The sequence below is a fragment of the Vicia villosa genome, linkage group LG2, assembly GCF_029867415.1.
Source record: "Vicia villosa cultivar HV-30 ecotype Madison, WI linkage group LG2, Vvil1.0, whole genome shotgun sequence".
NCBI classification, from domain to species: Eukaryota; Viridiplantae; Streptophyta; class Magnoliopsida; order Fabales; family Fabaceae; genus Vicia; species Vicia villosa.
This window is the reverse complement of record NC_081181.1, coordinates 20,083,211-20,089,210: the sequence shown is the minus strand read 5'-3', so window position 1 is coordinate 20,089,210 and position 6,000 is coordinate 20,083,211.

The window sequence follows — 6,000 nt, the reverse complement described above, 5'->3', positions numbered from 1 at the left end:
CACTCATAATTGTAGAAGAGAGTATAATGTGAAGATGTTGAAGACTAAATGGTTGAGCAAAAGAATACAAAATTCACTTAAGACCAAACCTAGAATGAAGCTGAAGGACATAAAGGAAAAGGTTCAAAAGAAGTGGAATGTGGGGGTCAACAAGACAAAGGCCATAAGAGCTAGGTTTGCAGCTACAGACATGGTTGATGGGTCTTTCTTTGGGGATTATACAATGATTTATGACTACTTCCATGAGTTGTTAAGAGCAAACCCAGGTTCAACTGTGAAATTGAATGTCCAACCAGCTCAAGAAGGTTCTGATGATCAGAGGATACACTTCAGAAGGCTCTACATTTGTTTTGCTGCTTGTAAGGAAAGTTTCAAATTATGCTGGCATTTCATTGGCCTTGATGGATGTTTCTTGAAAGGACTTTGTGGAGGTCAAATCCTTGCAGCCATAGGTAGAGATCCAAATGATCAAATGTTGCCCATAGCATTTGCAGTGGTGGAGAGTGAAAACAAGGATAGCTGGACATGGTGGAAGGGAAGAGTGTCTCACATACATATTTATCAATGATCAGCAAAAGGTATGACTTGTACTCTTTTATACTTTGCATTTACATTTTTCTTATACACCTTGCTTATACACTTTACTTGTTTCATAGGGATTATTGTTTGCAATGGAAGAACTTCTGCCTAGAGTAGAACAAAGATTTTGTGTCAGACATTTATACAACAACTTTAGGAAGAGGTATCCTGGAAAAAATAAAAGGGAATTATATGGAAAGCTGCCAAGTCTACTTACTACCAAGCTTGGGAAAGGGAGATGAAGGTAATGAAGGATGTGAATGTAGAAGCATTGTCATACCCCAAAATTTGTCCATACTATTTCTCCTGTTCAAACTCAGATCAAGGTACAAAGCTCAAAGAACATCCCTCCTAAACAAAGTTTCAAGAAACTAGGGTTTTTGTCATTCTGAAGAAAATCAATGGATCAAAAGCTCTAAGGCATCCCATATGGTTTATGATATTTCAAACTATCTCCATGACAAATTTCAGGTCTCAATTCAAAGATTGGTCACTCAATTGCTCAGAAAGTCAACAGTTGACTGGTTTGACCTAAAAGTCAACTGTGGTCAAAGTACAGTCAAAACTCCTGATTTTTTGTCAACATCCTTATTTTGAAGTATCATTCACCATTTGATCAAGAGTTGATCATGTTTCATCAAGAAAAGATCAGAAATCAACAAATTCAAAAGTTTCTAAATTAGGGTTTTCATAGGAGAAAGTCAATTGAACTTTGACCAGCCATAACTCCTACATGGAACATTAGAAATTTTCCATCCAAAGCTCATCTTGAAGGAAATTGAATTCTCTACAATTTTGTCTCTCACAAGCCAGGGCCAGAAATGCGCCATTTGGGAGATATGAGCCAAAATATTACAGGTCCTCCAAAAGGTCAACAAAAAGTCATCTTTTTCAAAAGCTCATAACTTGAACATGGTAAACTCAATTAAGATGAAACCAAAAGGGAGGTTTTAGAGTACATCTTGAGCTTTCCAAAAAGTCCTAGAGCACCTTCATAGGATAAAAATTGAGAGAGATATGAAGTACACAAGTTGGCCAAATTTCAAGAAATGCATGAAACCCTAATTGAATAATTGTGTGCTTTTGGACTAATGGGCTCAAGTTTTGGACTTCAAACATACATATGACTCAAATAAGGACCCATAAAACCATTCTTATGTTTTTGGCATTTTTATTTTTATTTATTTGAATTTTATTCATTTAAATGCAAAATAAATTAAGAAAAATATCAAAAATAGTGAATTAAGCTATGGGGCTTTGTTTTGGATCATGTGAAGGCCCAAGAATCACTTTGGAGACCAGCAAATTTCGTTGGTGCATGGTTTGGATTTATATATTTTATTTATCTTTGATTTTTATACAAATTAAATCAAGAAAAATAAAATAACTATCAATTTGATGCATGAGTTGATTCCTTCAATCAAATATCATTCTTGGGACTGAGGCAAATCATATATATTTGATTGGAAAAGATTGAGGAAAAAATAGAAAGTTTTTACAAGATTTTCAATCAATTTTTTTTCAATATTTCCAAACTAACAATCACATGATTTCTTTCCAAACTAATTGACCTAATCTTCTCCCTTATATATAGCACAACACACACTCAGCAAGGGGGACGATTTTGGAAGCAAGGGCATTAGGTTTCATGTTGTAAGGTTCTTCTCCAAACTAGGGCGTGGATAATTTCCCTTCAAAGGGAAGTGGCAGCCGATTTTCAACGAAAATTCTTCTTCTTGGAAGTGCAAGGGACAATCCCCGAAGGTCCACGAGGCTAGCAACACGTTAGAACAAACCCCCCACGGTTACACCATTGGTAATGTTTCTTTGATCTCAAATGTTCTCTCCACGCCATTTAAACCGTCCCTATGCATACCTATCTGTTTATTGCATTGCTTAGATTCAGTTTGACACTTTATCAGTGAGATTTGACGCAGGAATGCTAAGACACCATTGTTAGGGCACCGAGCTCTAGAAGTTCTTATCTCCATATACAGTCCGCTTTAGGATGAACCCAGGCCACCATCGAATTCGCAATAGGCTATTTATGTAATATAGGCGCTTTGTTTTTCGTTCAGATCACTCTTTTTGCAGGTTACCAATTTACAGGTCATTGCTACGAAATAATCGTAGCTAATCCGCAACGAAAATGAAGCAACTTGTAGTAGATTTTGAAAGACCAAACAAGGAGGAACATGAACAGTGGCTGGAGTATGTGACCACGCGTGTGGTGCATACATTGGCCAGTCAAACGGTCTGGTTTTCTCTCTCCGCATCCATTGGTCCAGCGTTGGGGCCCACGTTGACTGGTTTGAATTTCCCTTCATTATTTTGATTTAGTATATTTTGACTTGCGTTGGTAATAATAACAAAATGGAAGCGCAGTTCACATGGTAGCTGGTATTTCTGGTTATCCCATAGAGGCGGGTTCGATCCATGAGAAAGGTGTTTATTTTTCTTATTTTCTTTGACAACGTATGCATACAGATCCTGCGTGTCTCATTCACAGGTACCTACCATACACCCTCGATGACAGCCATCAGATCATTCTATTACCAGATCCAATGCACTAGAAGATGATGTTCCACCATGGAACCTCACAAGCACATCACACCCAATTGCAGCTAAGTGTTTTTTTTATTATTATTTAGTTCAATTACACAATTCTTTTTATTTTAGTTTTTCTCTTGTTTTTATTATCTTCTTATTAATTATTTTTCCTACAAAATTCATATTAATTAAATAATGTAATATTTTGATTATTTATTTTTTAATCGAAAATTCGATTTTTCTTGCAACATTAAAAATAATTTATTTTTAAATTGGTTTTTTAGCTAATAACTATTTTAGGGTAACAACTTAATTTTAGGCTAATTAAAATTATTTTACGCCTTAAACCTTGATTTCGTCATGATCACTAATCACTGTTATCTGTTATTAGATCACTAATGCACTAACATTTCTCTTCTTCATGCCAAATTTTCAGGGTTAATCAAGATCCTTCAGCCACGCGCCATACCAGATCAAAAAAGCTAAGTTTCTATTTAACCTCATGTTATTTTTTATTTTGCCTTTTGAATTAAAATAGGGTTTGCTTCCATAGCTAATGAATCTGTAATACACTCACCCCCATTATTTTCTGTTAATTCTTAGATGATCAGAGTTAATCAAGGGTTCGAGGAAGATCAAGGCTCAAGATCAAGATGATAAAACTAATTATTGATTCCTCTTGTTCTTCCGCCTTTTAATTTCCCCCATCCCAGCAGGTGTTTATTGTAATAGCTTAGGACTTTTATTTTCCGCCTTTAATTTCTGTACAATATTAACTGTGTGGTTAGTAATCCTAGGGAGTGCAAGATAATTAGTCGAACGTAGCTAACATTATTTACAAGATAAATAATTGAACTTAATCACGTGATTGTTGCACCCACACACCTTTAGGGTAATCCCTCTTGTTTCCTGTTGCCTTATCTTGTTGCCTGTTGCCTTATATTGTTGCCTTGTTGCCTTAATTTCGTTGCCTAAAAATAGTCAAGTCCCTCGATTCCGAGGATACCTAAAGCAATGTTGCCCGTTGCCTTCAAAGTTATTGAAACTCCCTCGAGGTTGCCTTATAAAGAATAATTGTCCCAATTGCTAAGGTATCCTCGCATGATGCCTAAAAAGATAAGATGACTATTATATCCTTCCCTTAGACTACCTGTCCTCTTTATGGCAAGGGACAGTCTTATGGCGAACGATATCTCGATGACCCTTCAAACATCCAATTGAAATACTTCCTGCCCTCTTATGGTATGGATAGACCCTTTCGCCCGAAAAGCTAAAAGAACGATCTTTCAAAACTTAGGGTAGTTGCTACTAATTGTTTGCTCTAAAATTCAAATTACTTTTCACACCTCTTTTCAAAGGATATTTTCAAAAAGACTACGCTTATTTACAAGCTAAAGTTCTTCTTCGAAATCTTTTCTTATTCAAAGTCTTTTCAAACAAATTCAAACAAACAAAGTGAGCTAAGCAATTAAGAGCCCATGGATAACCATGGATGCAAAGGGTGCTTTACACCTTCCCTTTGTATAACTTACCCCCCGAACTCAAAATCTTTCAAAGGTATTTTCATGTTCTTTTAGCCTTTCTATAATTGGATAAAATAAAAGTCGGTGGCGACTCTTGCTATCTGCAACATTTCTTTAAAAGTCAGTTCACCATATTACAGAACTGGTGACTCTGCTGGGGATGCTATCGAATAAAAGAGGGGTTACCTTAGATCTAGGATCACTTTCAATTTGTTTGACTTGTTTGCTTTATCTTTAAAGGCTGTTTTGGGTATTTTGCTGTGCGAAAGATCCTACACCCGGATCTAGTGTACCTTAGGTATGTGGCATTAGACCAGGGAGGTTGTACGACATGTATCGTTATGGTTGAACTGGTGGCCACCGTTAGTGCGACGCTTTGGTTTGTCCTGATGGCCCTTGAATATGATCGAGGAGACATTTGGCTACCGCATGGATTCATAAGCACTAATTCGCCCTTAGAACCCTAGTTGAACTTGACTTTGGCCTATAGGAAGTAGCGAGATAGCTGGCTTTGGATTCCTGACTGAAGCCGGTTGATACTCGATGCTACACTCATTGAGATTGGACTCTAGGGATGCTTTTGGCTGGCCGATCGAGTGCCATGTTGAGACAATGCCCGCGAGAAAGATCAGGGATATGAGCACCATAGAACCCGGTTACTATTCTAGGACAGGTTGAACCAACTAAACTTCAGTAGGGAGGGTACTTACCTACGAACTTCACGCAAGCCTTTAAACCTAAGGACACTTGTGTGACTTGTCTGTGCTTGCTACTAACCCTTTGGTTTTCTTGCAGGTTTTTTCTTGTGGGACTCACTCGTCCTTACTATCTTACGCTTTGTCTGATGCATTGCATAACATCATGACATCATGACATCATGACCTCATAAGCATAACATGATTTAACTAACCCTTTCAAGGATCTTAGGAATTTAAGGCGCACAATTTCAGGTGCTCTTATCAAGGAATGAATTCCTATCAAGGGGCAAGAGGATTTATTTTCCTCTGGCCACATACCTTCCAATTCAGAGACTCAGCACCTATCAAGGGGTAAGAGGATTTATTTTCCTCTAGCCGTGTACCTTCAAATTCAGAAGTATCCCGAATCAGGGGCTATGACCCACTGGATATGGTGAGCTTGATTCCCATAGAAGAACATCCAAGAATCAGAGTTCGTCAAACGAAGATGCGACCAAATCATTTTCTAATGTTGCTAACTAAATTCCTTAAAGATCCTTGAAAAGATTGCATTTGCATTCATAAAACTAACTTTGCCTTTCAGGTCGACCAACTGGTCAGACAAATACCATCAACAAATCAATTTCTATCAGATGAACATTCTGGAAGCT